Genomic DNA, 15,689 nt, shown 5'->3' on the forward strand with positions numbered 1-15,689 from the left:
ATGTTGAAATTGCTTTAAGGTATCAACTTCTGTGCCTCTGCACCAGCTAGAACATATTCTTTTACTTTAAGTAGCTCAGACATTGCAATTAGTTCAGACATCCCCTCCCTAGGTACTTTCCCCAGCAACCGCAGGAGATGCAACACCTGTCCCTTTATCTCTGCCCTTGACTCCATCCAAGGACCTGGACAGTCTTTTCAGGTGATGCAGAGGTTCACTTTGATTCATCAATCATTGACCTACCAACCAGCTACAATGTCTTTGTAGAAATGCTGAAAAAATCCTCTAGGAAGAACATCCCAGAGGATGCCAAGTAGACGTCATCCCCGGACTGTCAGACGAAGCTAAGGAACTCCATAAGGAATATGCCAACTGTTTCCAGGCTAATTCCTTTGGAGATGATACTCTTATAACTGGGGAATGACTTATCAAAGCAGTGTCAACCAAGAGACGTGGGAGGTGGCAAGAGGTGATCGAGTCGACAAACATGACTCAAAACAGTAGGAAAGCCTGGAAGACAATAAGGATATTATGAAACGACTACACAAAACCTCAACCACGTTATGATGCCACAGCAGACCAAGTTGCTCATCAACTCCACAAGGGGATACTAACCTTACCAGACCCTTCACTATGGGTGAACTCCTCCTTGGCGTCAAAGTAATGAAGAACAACAAAGCAGCTGGACATGATGACATTCTTTGTGAACAAGTCAAACACCTAGGACCAGCCGCCAAACGAACAAAGATAGTGACTATACTGAAGCCTGGAAAAGATCCAGCCGACCCCGCATACACATTTATTTGAGAGGCTAATCTTGAATCGACTGGGCCCCATCACGGACCAGCAGCTTATTCCTGAGCAAGCAGGCTTCAGACCTGGAAAATCCTGCACAAGCCAGCTCCTGAATCTGACCCAATTCATTGAGGATAGATACGAGAAAGGATTTATTACCGGTGCCGCTTTTGTAGACCTGTCAGCGACTTATGATACAGTCAACCATCGAATACTTGTGCAAAAGCTATCCAAGATCACAAAGGATGCAAACCTGACAGCTCTGATCCAAAACATGCTGGAGAATAGATGCTTCTTTGTAGACCTCAGGGGTGATCGCAGCAGATGGCGCAGACAAAAGAATGGGCTTCCTCAAGGCATTGTTTTTGCCTCTTTGCTTTTCAACATTTACACCAACGACCAGCCAATCCATCCAACCACCAGGAGCTTCCTGAATGCTGATGACCTCTGTATCGTATCTCAGTGTCAGTCCATCGCAGAACTTGAGAAGTCCCTCACTGAAGCGTTAGACGGCCTTACCAACCACTATGCCCTATATAATTTACTGGCAAACACAGAAAAAACACAAATTAGTGCCTTCCACCCTAAGAACCGTGATGCAAACCGCAAATTAACCGTTCACTGGTATGGGAACTCAGCCAATCCCATATACCTATTACTCTGGACCGCACCCCAAGCTACAAAGTCCATGTTATCAAGACAAAAGCAAAGATAGGAGCCAGAAACAACATCCTGAGAAACCTGGCCACCTCTAAACGGGGATCAGATCCAGGAACCATCTGGAATATTGCCTTTGCACTGTGCTATTCAGCAGCCGAATATGCCTGCCCAGTCTGGGGACGTTCTTCACACATTGGATACGGTGCTAAACACAGGATGCAGAACTATCTATGGTTGCATCAAACCCACACGAGTTGACGACCTGTGCCTACTGTGTGGTGTTGCACCCACTCCAATCAGAAGAGCTTTTGCCCCAAAAGTGGAATGCATCAAGCAGGAGGATGACCCTCGTCACCCACTCTTCCAACATGTCCAGGCACCAAAGAGGTTAAAATTCAGGAATAGCTTCCTACATGCAGTTCAACCTGAATGATAACCTGTAGGATAGATGCCTGGGTGACACACCTACAATCTAAACCACACACACTGACACTATACCCTGATGAGTCCCTTCCATTAGGAGTGAAAGAGCCATGGCCAGTCTGGCTCTCCCTGAAACACCTCAGAACACGAGTCGGACGGTGCAAAGCCCTCATGCAGAAGTGGGGGTACAACAACGATGAACCAACCAATTGTGACTGCGGGGAGGCAACCCAAACTATGGAGCACTTACGCTCAGTCAACCTTGACCTAACTGATCTTCCGGTTGCTCAGCACTTTAACCTCCTCCCATTCCCAATCTGACCTTTCTGTCCTGGGCCTCCTCCATTGTCAGAGTGAGGCCCAGCACAAATTGGAGGAACAGCACCTCATATTTCACTTGGGTAGCTTACACCCCAGCGGTATGAACATTGCCTTCTCTAACTTCAAATAGCCCTTGCTTTCCCTGTCTCCATCTCCTCCCCATTTGTCCCACGAATGACGACATTCCATCTTTATTCCGCCCACTCCCGACATCAGTCTGAAGAAGGGTCTCGACCCGAAACGTCACCCATTCCTTCTCTCCAGAGATGCTCCCTGTCCCGCTGAGCTACTCCAGCATTTTGTATCTACCTTCTACTGTGCATAGCTTGTTTTGATAACAACTTATCAGGATCACATCTCCATTATGTTGTAATGACGCCATGGAGCACTGTTTCGTTTTGTGTATCTAAAATGTATGGGTGTGTACAGCCTTAGGGAAGGGTGGCACCTCTGGTGGGGGCAGGCATGAGATTTCTCCGCGGATCTTTGCAGATCTGTCTAAATGTCTAAATTTTAATCTGTCTAAATCTCCGCTATAAATGGCTTTCCACGAGACAGTGAGCAGCTGCGCCGATGGTTGAGTGCGTGGAAATCCGCGGAGTCGATTTTAGCGGAAAGCGTGTACGTGAGTGCGGGACCGACCGTCTTTGCATGCGCATCTCTACGGCTAGTGCTCAGCTCCACACATGTAGAGTAGCGGTTTCCCTCTGTTCCCCAGGCCTATCGCACCGGGGTTGGGGCGGGGAGCAGAGTTACGTACACAACACTCACACTGTAACTGTACGGCCTTGGTACGTGCGTGCGCTCTCCATCCAGACAGACTCTGTGGAGCTGACAGTACAAAGTGTATAAGCATGTATAAGTATGTAATTTTCAGCGAGTCACTCGACGAGGCGATGGCGTTCACAGATGTGAACCCGTGGTGCTGTTACTAACTTTCGACAAGGACTGGAAACTCGCAGCGGTCAGTACGTACCCGAACCAGTGATTACAGGGTAGGGTTCCCGGTGGAAATACATAAATGAACAACTCTACTAAGCACAAAAAAACCTGGAACAGACAGTATAAAGACAATCTAGGTGATAACGGCCATCGTAACATCATAACCAGGATACATGAACAGTCACGATGACATACACATAATAGTACAAGTACACATTGCATCATTGACACAGAGCGTATTAATGACGTAACGAATATGCCGGAGTTCCCAATCCTACCGCGATGTACGATCTACCGCCAAAATCACGTGTCCACACAGACAATTCGCCGCAACAGCTCGATCGTCGCATGCGGCGTTTCAACAGGCAAATCCCATAGACGATGAAACTGGAGTCGTGGTACCTGGTCAAACTTTAGCTCACATATTCACCATGGATCGGATGGACAAGTACTGGCTGGGAGCAGATGTGTACCACATCCTGCACCTTCTGAGACGCAGGTGAATGTGCTTCTTAGTGACCGATGTCTAACGATGCAGGTAAGAGACATAATTTCAAATCTAGAGTAATCCCGATAGTTCTTGACCACATGAAAATGTTGTTCAAAACTGTTGGGTCTACTCTAGACCTATGGATATTTGATCATTACTTGATATGAATATTTTAAATTAGTAAAATACAGATAAGTAATAATTTGGAAAGAAAGTCAAATGATCAGGTGGCAATTCATTGACTTGTGGCGGCCCCTGGGGGTTAGGCCACTCCTTGGGTCATCCCCCTCGGCTTTTGATGGACAGGGACGATAGTCTGCCCACGGGGTTTCCCATGTCATTGCTCAGGGGCGTGTGGTGTGTTCTCGAGTCTTCATTAAACTACTTCTGAACCTGCCTGGCATCTGGCCTTATCCTGACCTTGTCCAGGCCGCTACAACTGGTGACCCCGACATTCATTACACATCCTGATGGATAACAATGCAGTTGCAGGAAAACTCCTGACTTTGTGAACGAAAGAGCATGATATCTGGTTCCAGCAGGCAGAGACAAAGTTTGGTCTGCAAGGGGTAACGGTAGACAAAACTAAATACTTTTACGTGGTCAGCGCTCTTGACCAGGCGACTGTGAGGCGGGTTAAGCCTGACCTCAGCCACCCCCGTTAATGAACAAATATAAGGGCATTAAGGACCTCCTTATCAGGAGATTTGGCCTTAGCGAATCTGGGCGGGCAGCTTGGATTCTCCGAATGGACGGTCTGGGTGACCGCCGGCCGTCAGCCCTCCTGGAGGACATACTCGCCCTTATGTAATTGTTTCCGAGGACATGATCATTACACTGCCTTCAACAGGCCGATTTAAAGCCGCGATATGGTTTCCCACTAAAGTGGAACATACGGCAAACTTTCCACATGATCTTGTGATTCGCGAAGATTTTCCTTATTTTAGGGGAAATATTAAACAAACACTAACTCAGTGACAAGATAACAGCAATATTTTTCCAAAGGAGACGGCAGGCAGTGCTGAGATCCAGCACAGATTATGCGGGAGGATATTTAGTTTGGGAATATCAGCATTCACCGAGTTCTGAATTACTGGTAAACGCGGCATTTATTTCAGAAATATCCCCACCATTTTTTAACTGTGCATTTTCAGTTTGCCAATCTCACCCTCAGAAATACCACACTGTCTTTTTGATCCATCTGTGCCTGTAGCTTTAAGAGTTTCTCCTGAATGGAATCTAATTTCTCTCGAATCTCTTCAAGATTTTTCTCTATTGTATTTAGCTCTCACTGCCAGTCTCAAGCCTGGTGGAGGAATACAAATTTGCCAAAGTGAGGCTGGACATGACACTAACGGAATCCCGGGACCCAATAATAAGAGGTGTCGCTCCAAACCTAACAACAAGGAAGAAATGGACTCCAGCAGCAGTGGTACTGGACGCAAAATCCGCCCTCCAACACCGGGACATAGTGGGCCATGTCCAACAAGGCCGAGGGGGCTTTGGCCTGGGAGCAATGAAACTTACCTGGCAAAAGGCTACTCCAGCTGAATGTCGGCACCTGGTGGTGGAGGAGGTGCGCCACCAGGAAGAAGCAGCCAGGTGTGCCAAAGCCATATCCCAAGCCAAACAAGGCCGCTGGATGACGTGGGATGGCATTGAGAGGAGGAAGATCACATGGAGAGAGCTGTGGACCATGGAGTCAAATAAGTTGAGCTTCATTATCAGAGCCACATATGACATCCTTCCCTCTCCCACAAGTCCAAATCTTTGGCTGGGAGAGGATCCAGCCTGCCCCCTGTGTGTAGTTCCAGCAAACCTCAAGCACATCCTGGTCGGTTGTAAGACCAGCCTAACACAAGGCAGATACACCTGGCGACACAACCAGGTGCTGAGGTGTTTGGCCGCTGAACACTAGTGCAAGAGAGTTACCACCAACGCCATGCCTATCAATGCCCAGATAACATTCCCGTAAATACCATCCTTCATCCGGGAAGGAGAGAAACGGAGGACTAAACCCTCGCCTCTCAACTCATGCCCACTGAACGCAGCCAGGGACTAGGAAATGTGAATTGACCTAGGCCAGAGGCTTTCGTACCCAGTTGAAATCGCAGTTACCAACCTGCGACCAGACCTCGTTCTCTGGTCCAACTTCTGTCGGCGTATTTTCATCATTGAGCTGACGGTCCCGTGGGAGGAGGCGGTGGACGAGGCTTATGAAAGGAAAAAAGCTTTGATATTCAAACCTTGCAGCAGATGCAGAGGAGAGAGGTTGGGGTGTAAGGGTGTGTCCAGTGGTGATGGGGTGCAGGGGCTTTGTAGCCAGTTCCACCACAAGGCTCCTGAGGGAAGTAGGAGTCAAAGGGCAGGCACAAAGGAGGGCAATAAAATAACTTGCCATCTAGAGGCTAACAATAAGACACACACCCAGGTCTGATCAACCTGCGGTGGGCCTGCCTCGACTGAGGGTGTCTTGTGATATAAGGCCGAAACACCCAGTGATGTAGAGGTACACAACTGAAGATGTGTCTGATTGTTAGCAAATTCACCTAGTGGTCATAACCAAGAATATCAATTGTAGTGAAATCTTAGCGATTGTAAAACCTAGTCCTACTTAATCAATCAGAATCTTCTTCTATTCCTCCCGGATATTTGCCACTACACGCTGCTCTTTCTCAATGAGACCGTTGGAGACAGTGGAGGAGGGTCAGGGCGGTGAGTGGAGGAGGGTCAGGGCGGTGAGTACTTAAATCGGGCACGGGGCTTGTTTTCACAGAGGCCCAGGACCGTTGGAGACAGTGGAGGAGGGTCAGGGCGGTGAGTACTTAAATCGGGCACGGGGCTTGTTTTCACAGAGGCCCGGGACCGTTGGAGACAGTGGAGGAGGGTCAGGGCGGTGAGTACTTAAATCGGGCACGGGGCTTGTTTTCACAGGGGCCCGGGACCGTTGGAGACAGTGGAGGAGGGTCAGGGCCGTGAGTGGAGGAGGGTCAGGGCGGTGAGTGGAGGAGGGTCAGGGCGGTGAGTGGAGGAGGGTCAGGGCGGTGAGTACTTAAATCGGGCACGGGGCTTGTTTTCACAGAGGCCCGGGACCGTTGGAGACAGTGGAGGAGGGCGCGGGGCTTTTACCAAATCCCGTAACGTTCCACACTCCATAGGGAGGGTTCTGGTGGAAGCCTCTGATTGGCGGAAGCAGACTAGAGGAAGCAGCTGATTGGGTGCAACCTCAGGTTAGCATTTCTGCTTTCTGGTTAAAGGTACACAGTGCTTTAGTAAAGGTACAGTGAGCTAAGGGTACAGTGCTTTTTGTTTATATAATAAAGGTGCAGTTTAAAGGGCAAGAGGGAGCAGCTGTTTGTGTCAGATACCTGCTGATTTCTCCCAGCAGTTTCTATTGTATTATACTGGTATCGGATCCAGGGTAAAGCGAGAGAATGACAGTCAGAGCAGTGTACTGTTCTGGATGTCAGATGTGGGAGGTCATGGTGTCGGATGGCCCTCCAGACGTCCACATCTGCACCAGGTGCAGAGAGATGGGGGCTCCTAAGGGACCGTATTAGGTTCCTGGAGCAGCAGCTCGATGACCTCTGTCTGGTCAGGGAGAGTGAGGAGGTCATAGAGGGGAGTTATAGGGAGGTGGTCACTCCAAAACCATGGGAGAGAGACATGTGGGTCACGCTAAGGAAGGGCAAGGGGCAGAGGCAGGAACGAGAGAGTACTCCAATGTCGGTACACCTTGCAAATAAGTACTCCTGTTTGAGTACGGATGGGGGTGACAGCCTACCCGGGGGTAGCAACAGCGGACGGGCCTCCAGCACAGAGACCGGCCCTGTTGCTCCGAAAGGTAGGGGAAAAAAGAAGAGGGCAATTGTAATTGGGGACTCTATTGTTAGAGGGTCGGATAGGCGTTTCTGTGGACGCAGTCGGGAGACCAGGATGGTGGTCTGCCTCCCTGGTGCCAAGGTCTCGGACGTGTCTCAACGCATCCAAGATATCCTGAAATCAGAGGGAGAGGAGCCTGAGGTCGTGGTACATATTGGTACAAATGACATAGGTAAAAAAAGTGAAGAGGTCCTGAAGGGAGGATTTAGGGAGTTGGGAGGAGAGTTAAGGAAAAGGACCAAAAAGGTAACAATCTCAGGATTACTGCCTGTACCACGCGACAGTGAGAGTAGGAATGGAGCGAGGTGGAGGATAAATGTGTGGCTGAAAGACTGGAACAGAGGGCAGGGATTCAAGTTTCTGGATCATTGGGACTTCTTTTGGGGAAGGTGGGACCTGTACAGAAAGGATGGGTTGCACTTGAACCCGAGGGGGACCAATATCCTGGCGGGGAAATTTGCAAAGGTCACTGGGGAGACTTTAAACTAGAATGGTTGGGGCGAGGGACTCAAATAGAGAAAGCTAGTAGACAGAATGGGAGGCAGGAAGCAGAAACGGGAAGCACTCGGACACAAGAGGAGAAAGAAAAAAAAGGAAATAAACAGAGAAGAAGAGACGGGGGGTTTCTTAAATGTGCATATTTTAATGCTAGGAGCATTGTAAGAAAGGTGGATGAGCTTAGAGTCTGGATAGACACCTGGAAGTATGATGATGTGGCGATCAGTGAAACATGGTTGCAGGAGGGCTGTGATTGGAAACTAAATATTCCAGGATTTCGTTGCTTCAGGTGTGATAGAATTGGAGGGGCAAGAGGTGGAGGTGTTGCATTGCTAGTCAGGGAAGATATTACAGCAGTGCTTTGGCAGGATAGATTGGAGGGCTCATCTAGGGAGGCTATTTGGGTGGAACTGAGAAGTGGGAAAGGTGTAGCAACACTTATAGGGGTGTATTATAGACCGCCAAATGGGGAACGAGAATTGGAAGAGCAAATATGTAAGGAGATAGCAGATATTAGTAGTAAGCACAAGGTAGTGATTGTGGGAGATTTCAACTTTCCACACATAGACTGGGAAACACATTCTGTAAATGGGCTGGATGGTTTGGAGTTTGTAAAATGTGTGCAGGATAGTTTTTTGCAGCAATACATAGAGGTACCTTCTAGAGGAGGGGCAGTGCTGGACCTCCTGTTAGGAAATGAGACGGGACAGGTGGCGGAGGTATGCGTTGGGGAGCACTTCGGGTCCAGTGATCACAATACCATTAGTTTCAATATAATTATGGAGACGGTCAGAACTGGATCTAGGGTTGAGATTTTTGATTGGAGAAAGGCTAACTTTGATGAGATGCGAGATGATTTAAAAGGAGTGGACTGGGACATTTTGTTTTATGGGAAAGATGTAGAAGAGGTGGACATTTAAAGGGGAAATTTTAAGAGTACAGAATCTTTATGTTCCTGTTCGGTTGAAAGGAAACAGTAAAAATTGGAAAGAGCCCTGGTTATCAAGGGAAATTGGACATCTTGTTCGGAAAAAGAGGGAGATCTACAATAATTATAGGCAGCATGAAGTAAATGAGGTGCTTGTGGAGTATAAGGAATGTAAAAAGAATCTTAAGAAAGAAATTAGAAAAGCTAAAAGAAGATATGAGGTTGCTTTGGCAAGTAAGGTGAAAGTAAATCCAAAGGGTTTCTACAGCTATATTAATAGCAAAAGGATAACGAGGGATAAAATTGGTCCATTGGAGAAACAGAGTGGGCAGCTATCTGCAGAGCCAAAAGAGATGGGGGAGATATTGAACAATTTCTTTTCTTCGGTATTCACCAAGGAGAAGGATATTGAATTATGTGAGGTAAGGGAAACGAGTAGAGTAATTATGGTTACTATGAGTTTCAAAGTAAAAGAAGTACTGACACTTTTGAAAAATATAAAAGTGGATAAGTCTCCAGGTCCTGACAGGATATTCCCTAGGACATTGAGGGAAGTTAGTGTAGAAATAGCCGGGGCTATGACAGAAATATTTCAAATGTCATTAGAAACGGGAATAGTCCCCGAGGATTGGCGTACTGCGCATGTTGTTCCATTGTTTAAAAAGGGTTCTAAGAGTAAACCTAGCAATTATAGACCTGTTAGTTTGACTTCAGTGGTGGGCAAATTAATGGAAAAGATACTTAGAGATAATATATATAAGCATCTGGATAAACAGGGTCTGATTAGGAACAGTCAACATGGATTTGTGCCTGGAAGGTCACGTTTGACTAATCTTCTTGAATTTTTTGAAGGGGTTACTAGGGAACTTGACGAGGGTAAAGCAGTGGATGTTGTCTATATGGACTTTAGTAAGGCCTTTGACAAGGTTCCTCATGGAAGGTTGGTTAAGAAGGTTAAACTGTTGGGTATAAATGCAGGAATAGCAAGATGGATTCAGCAGTGGCTGAATGGGAGAAGCCAGAGGGTAATGGTGGATGGCTGTTTGTCGGGTTGGAGGCAGGTGACTAGTGGGGTGCCTCAGGGATCTGTGTTGGGTCCTTTGTTGTTTGTCATGTACATCAATGATCTGGATGAAGGGGTGGTAAATTGGATTAGTAAGTATGCAGATGATACCAAGATAGGGGGTGTTGTGGATAATGAAGAGGATTTCCAAAGTCGACAGAATGATTTAGGCCATTTGGAAAAATGGGCTGAAAGATGGCAGATGGAGTTTAATGTTAATAAATGTGAGGTGTTACACCTTGGCAGGACAAATCAAAATAGGACGTACATGATAAATGGTAGGGAATTGAAGAATACAGTTGAACAGAGGGATCTGGGAATAACCGTGCATAGTTCCTTGAAGGTGGAATCTCATATAGATAGGGTGGCAAAGAAAGCTTTTGGTATGCTAGCCTTTATAAATCAGAGCATTGAGTATAGAAGCTGGGATGTAATGTTAAAATTGTACAAGGCATTGGTGAGACCAAATCTGGAGTATGGTGTACAATTTTGGTCGCCCAATTATAGGAAGGATGTCAACAAAATAGAGAGAGTACAGAGGAGATTTACTAGAATTTTGCCTGGGTTTCAACAACTAAGTTACAGGGATAGGTTGAATAAGTTAGGTCTTTATTCTCTGGAGCGCAGAAGGTTAAGGGGGGACTTGATAGAGGTCTTTAAAATGATGAGAGGGATAGACAGAGTTGATGCGATCAAGCTTTTCCCTTTGAGAATAGGGAAGATTCAAACAAGAGGACATGATTTCAGAATTAAGGGACAGAAGTTTAGGGGTAACATGAGGGGGAACTTCTTTACTCAGAGAGTGGTAGCGGTGTGGAATGCGCTTCCAGTGGAAGTGGTGGCGGCAGGTTCGTTGGTATCATTTAAAAATAAATTGGATAGGCATATGGATGAGAAGGGAATGGAGGGTTATGGTATGAGTGCAGGCAGGTGGGACTAAGGGAAAAAAGTTGTTCGGCACGGACTTGCAGGGACGAGATGGCCTGTTTCCGTGCTGTAATTGTTATATGGTTATATGGTTATATGGTTAACTGGGATGTGATCTGTGGCTGAAGGTTGTGTGACTGTTACTGGAAAATGAAAGGTGAAGATCAATATGTCACTGTATTGTGTTTGCTCACGGTATAGAAGGTATTATTTGTTCAATCAATATCCAGCTGCAGGGGGGGGGGGGGAGCGCAAGTGCAGCGGAAGGAGTAAGACGTGCTTTTAAGAGCTCCCCCCCGTTCGGTTTGAAATTGTTTAAAATTACCGTCTTTCAGTCAAGTTTGCTCTCAGAACTTTTCACAGACTGTTTATCCACCTCAGTGTGGTCCAGACCTGCATAAAAAGCCCTGCAAATGCCAGACACACGTCAGGGAAGAGCTCGGCAAAAACCACTAGCAACCATGGTTAACAAAGGTGAAGACTGTGACTCTAATGAAGAAGCAAGTGATCATTCTGCACCAACAGGTGCAATGCTGAGAGAGATGTCAGATGCGATTTTAAAGGCCATCAACGATGGCTTTGACCAATTTGCATCTCTTCAGTCATCACAAAATGCCTTGACGGTCCGAATGGATTCCATGGATGAGATAGCTGGAGAGCATGACGCCCGCCTGACGCTAATGGAGAAAAACATAAGTGAAATACAAAGGGAAAACACCCTCCTGCGAGCAAAAATCAACGACCTAGAGAGCCGTTCGCATCTAAATAACATTAAAATCGTGGGTATTCCAGAAGGAGAAAAGAAAGGGAAACCAACAGAGTTTATCAGCGCCCTCATCCCAAAACTGCTGGGTGAGACACACTTCCAAAAACCACTTATCATTGACCGTACACACCGCACCCAACAGCCGAAACCCACGGAGGGAGCCAGGCCTCGCACACTCATCGCCAGGGTCCATTTATTTAATGAGAAAGATATGATAATACGACTTGGACTCTGGAACGGACGGAGAGTCTTTATTTTCGCGGATTACACATCTGAGGTAATGGAGCAGCGACGTAGGTTCTGTGATGTCATGCAGACCCTGCGGGAGATGGAGGTGAAGTACAGCCTGCGCTTCCCAGCCAAACTCCAGCTTCAACACAACAGGCAACCAAAGGTCTTCACTTCTCCCGGTGAAGCAAAGATATTTGTGGAAGGGCACCTGAGGCGCAACGCTGGAAATGAACAGACAGGATAATCCCGCAGGACAGAGGAGACATTCGCTGAGAGCATTAAAGAACAGTTTGCTTCAACACACCTAAAGACGCCATAATTTGACATTTTCAATATTATTTGAATAAGCGGAGCTGGCGCTTGGCTTGCCTTAGCTGGTTTATTTGTTTATAGACTGGTTAGGTAGTGGGCCTGAGAGGCAATTTTACCTGCCATACGCCCGGCGGTCCTCGCTAAGCAATGAGGGGGAAGGTTACGCTTTGTTTGCAGAAGTGTCTTTGGGGAGGGGGTCGGGGTTCGTTAATGTTTAATGGTTTCCAGAGCTGCCAGACTCTTTATTTTTTATATTCTTTTATTTCACCATGGTGTACCTTTTTATTTCTTAGCTGAATATGTCAGGACTTAACAGTGTAAAACAGGTCGATATGAGTAAGATAATGTTGGTCTCGTGGAATGTACATGGCCTTGGGCATGCAGTCAAGCGGGGTAAAGTGTTTGCACATTTCAAATCTCTTGAATCAGACATAATATTTCTTCAAGAAACCCATATTAAAGCTACAGAGCAGAGGCGACAGAGCTAATTGGATCTCTCAAGTTTATCAGTCACATTTTACATCCAAGGCTAGAGGTGTAGCCATTCTTTTTCATACGAAGATTCCATTTCAACTTGTTTCAATGGTTACAGACCCAAATGGCAGATACAGTGGCTTGCAAAAGTTTTCATACCCCTTGAACTTTTCCATTTTGTCACGTTACAACTACAAACGTATTTTATTGGGATTTTATGTGATAGACCAACACAAAGTGGCGCATAATTGTGATATCCGGCTTTCGGCAGCGGCGACATCACTACGGAGGTCCGCTGGACTGGAGGGCGGCATCTTCGGCCTGGGTCGCCTCAACGCAGAGGGAGAACAAGGAGGGAAGAGACAGAGACTAAGACTTTTGCCTCCATCACAGTGAGGAGGTGCTTGGTGAACTCATTGTGGTGGATGTTAATTTGTGTTTATTGTATGTTTTGTTATTTATTGTTACTGTGTATGACTGCAGGCAACGTAATTTCGTTCAGACCGAAAGGTCTGAATGACAATAAAGGAATCAAATCAAATCAAGTGGAAGGAAAATTATACATGGTTTTCAATTTTTTTTACAAATAAAAAACTGAAAAGTGTGGCGCGTGGATAAAGTTGTGGAGAAGTTTAAAGCAGGGTTAGCAAATCCCAAGCTCTGAACATCTCACGGAGCACTGTTCAATCCATCATCCGAAAATGGAAAGAGTATGGCACAACTGCAAACCTACCAAGACATGGCCATCCACCTAAACTGACAAGGAGAGCATTGATCAGAGAAGCAGCCAAGAGGCCCATGGTAACTCTGGAGGAGCTGCAGAGATCCACAGCTCAGGTGGGAGAATCTGTCCACAGGACAACTATTAGTCGTGCACTCCACAAATCTGGCCTTTATGGAAGAGTGGCAAGAAGAAAGCCATTGTTGAAAAAAAGCCATAAGAAGTCCCGTTTGCAGTTTGGCACAAGTCATGTGGGGGACACAGCAAACATGTGGAGGAAGGTGCTCTGGTCAGATGAGATCAAAATTGAAGTGTTTGGCCTAAATGCAAAACGCTATGTGTGGTGGAAAACTAACACTGCACATCACCCTGAACACACCATCCCAACTGTGAAACATGGTGGTGGCAGCATCTTGCTGTGGGGATGCTTTTCTTCAGCAGGGACAGGGAAGCTGGTCAGAGTTGATGGGAAGATGGATGGAGCCAAATACAGGGCAATCTTGGAAGAAAACCTGTTAAGAGTCTGCAAAAGACTTGCGACTGGGGCGGAGGTTCACCTTCCGGGAGGACAACGACCCTAAACATACAGCCAGAGCTACAATGGAATGGTTTAGATCAAAGCATATTCATGTGTTAGTATGGCCCAGTCAAACTCCAGACGTAAATCCAATTGTGAATCTCTGGCAAGACTTGAAAATTGCTGTTCACAGACGCTCCCCATCCAATCTGACTGAGCTTGAGCTATTTTGCAAAGAAGAATGGGCAAAAATGTCAGTCTCTAGATGTGCAAAGCTGGTAGAGACATACCCAAAAGACTTGCAGCTGTAATTGCAGCGAAAGGTGGTTCTACAAAGTATTGACTCGGGGGGCTGAATACTTTTGCACGCCACACTTTTCAGTTTTTTATTTGTAAAAAAATTTGAAAACCGTGTATCATTTTCCTTCCACTTCACAATTATGCACCACTTTGTGTTGGCCTATCACATAAAATCCCAATAAAATACATTTACGTTTGTGGTTGTAACGTGACAAAATGTGGAAAAGTTCAGGGGGTATGAAAACTTTTGCAAGCCACTGTATATTATGATCACTGGAAATATTAATTCATTTCCTGTCACACAACTGAATATATACGGTCCAAACATTGATGATCCAAATTATTTCCGCAAAAGTGTTTGCTTCCAGACCGCAATACCACCAATTTGCTAATGGGCAGATATTTTAATTGTTACCTTGACCCATATCTTGACAGGCTCTCCACCCGCAGCCCACCCGCAATTGCATCTGTTCAAACATTAAACAACCTGATTCAGTCTAGAAATAGGTACAACATCCAACAAACCAAGACTATTCATTCTTTTCTCAAATCACATGTCAGTGACTCTGCTCAGGGGCAAAAGGGAGAGAGGGAGAGAGGGGGAGAGGGAAAGAGAATGTTAGAGGGATAAAAAGGAGGCATGCGCCTGCTGAAGAAGAGCAAGGTCGTGGGTCCAAAGCTAGGGGGATGCCTATTTCGAGACCTTCCACCCCTGATGTGGTTGGTGGTCATTTACTAGTGTTTTCCGGGCTGGAGGTTGGGCCTCTGTTTCAGGAATCTTCTGCGGGTAATACCAGACCGGGTGATGGGGTAAGCTCCCCTGGTAGTGTGCCCACTGAGACAGGGGATGAGCAGAGTCAGCCCGAAGGGGGAGGTTCGGGGGGCATTATTGTTCCAGTCTGTGCTCCATATCAGAGCCAGTGGAGGTGCTGGGGGGTGTGCTGCCTCACCGGCTGACTTAGCAGGGGAGAGTCCAAAAGCAAGTGGAGATCCTCTGGCTGTTGTAAGTGGAGAGGGTACTCTGGGTGCTGAGGAGGTCGGGGCTGTTTCGGGTGGCGATCCTCTTTCGGATTCCAGGGGTGCCCGTGCACCACGGGCCCTGGGGGTGCCTCTTGTTTTTTCTTCCCCAGGCCCAGACGTGGAGGGTGATGGGAGAGTGCAGGAGCCCAGCCGTTCAATGGGCTGCTTGGTGCCGTCAGGAGTATCAGGATCCTCCCCCGGCATTGATCCTGGGGGTGGTGTCATGCAGGAGGAGGGGGAGAGTGACGAGGCCAGCTTGTGTAGTGGGGTGAGTGAATTTTCAGAGAGTTGTGGACCTTCGAATTCTGACAACGACCGTGAACACTGTGCAGAAGAGTTTGTTGTTTCAGGTGTGAGTGGGTTGGCCGAGTGCCCAGGCTCCAATGCCGTGTCTCAAGCAGTTGTTATCCATGAGGTGT

The sequence above is a fragment of the Amblyraja radiata genome, unplaced genomic scaffold, assembly GCF_010909765.2.
Source record: "Amblyraja radiata isolate CabotCenter1 unplaced genomic scaffold, sAmbRad1.1.pri S111, whole genome shotgun sequence".
Lineage (NCBI taxonomy): Eukaryota > Metazoa > Chordata > Chondrichthyes > Rajiformes > Rajidae > Amblyraja > Amblyraja radiata.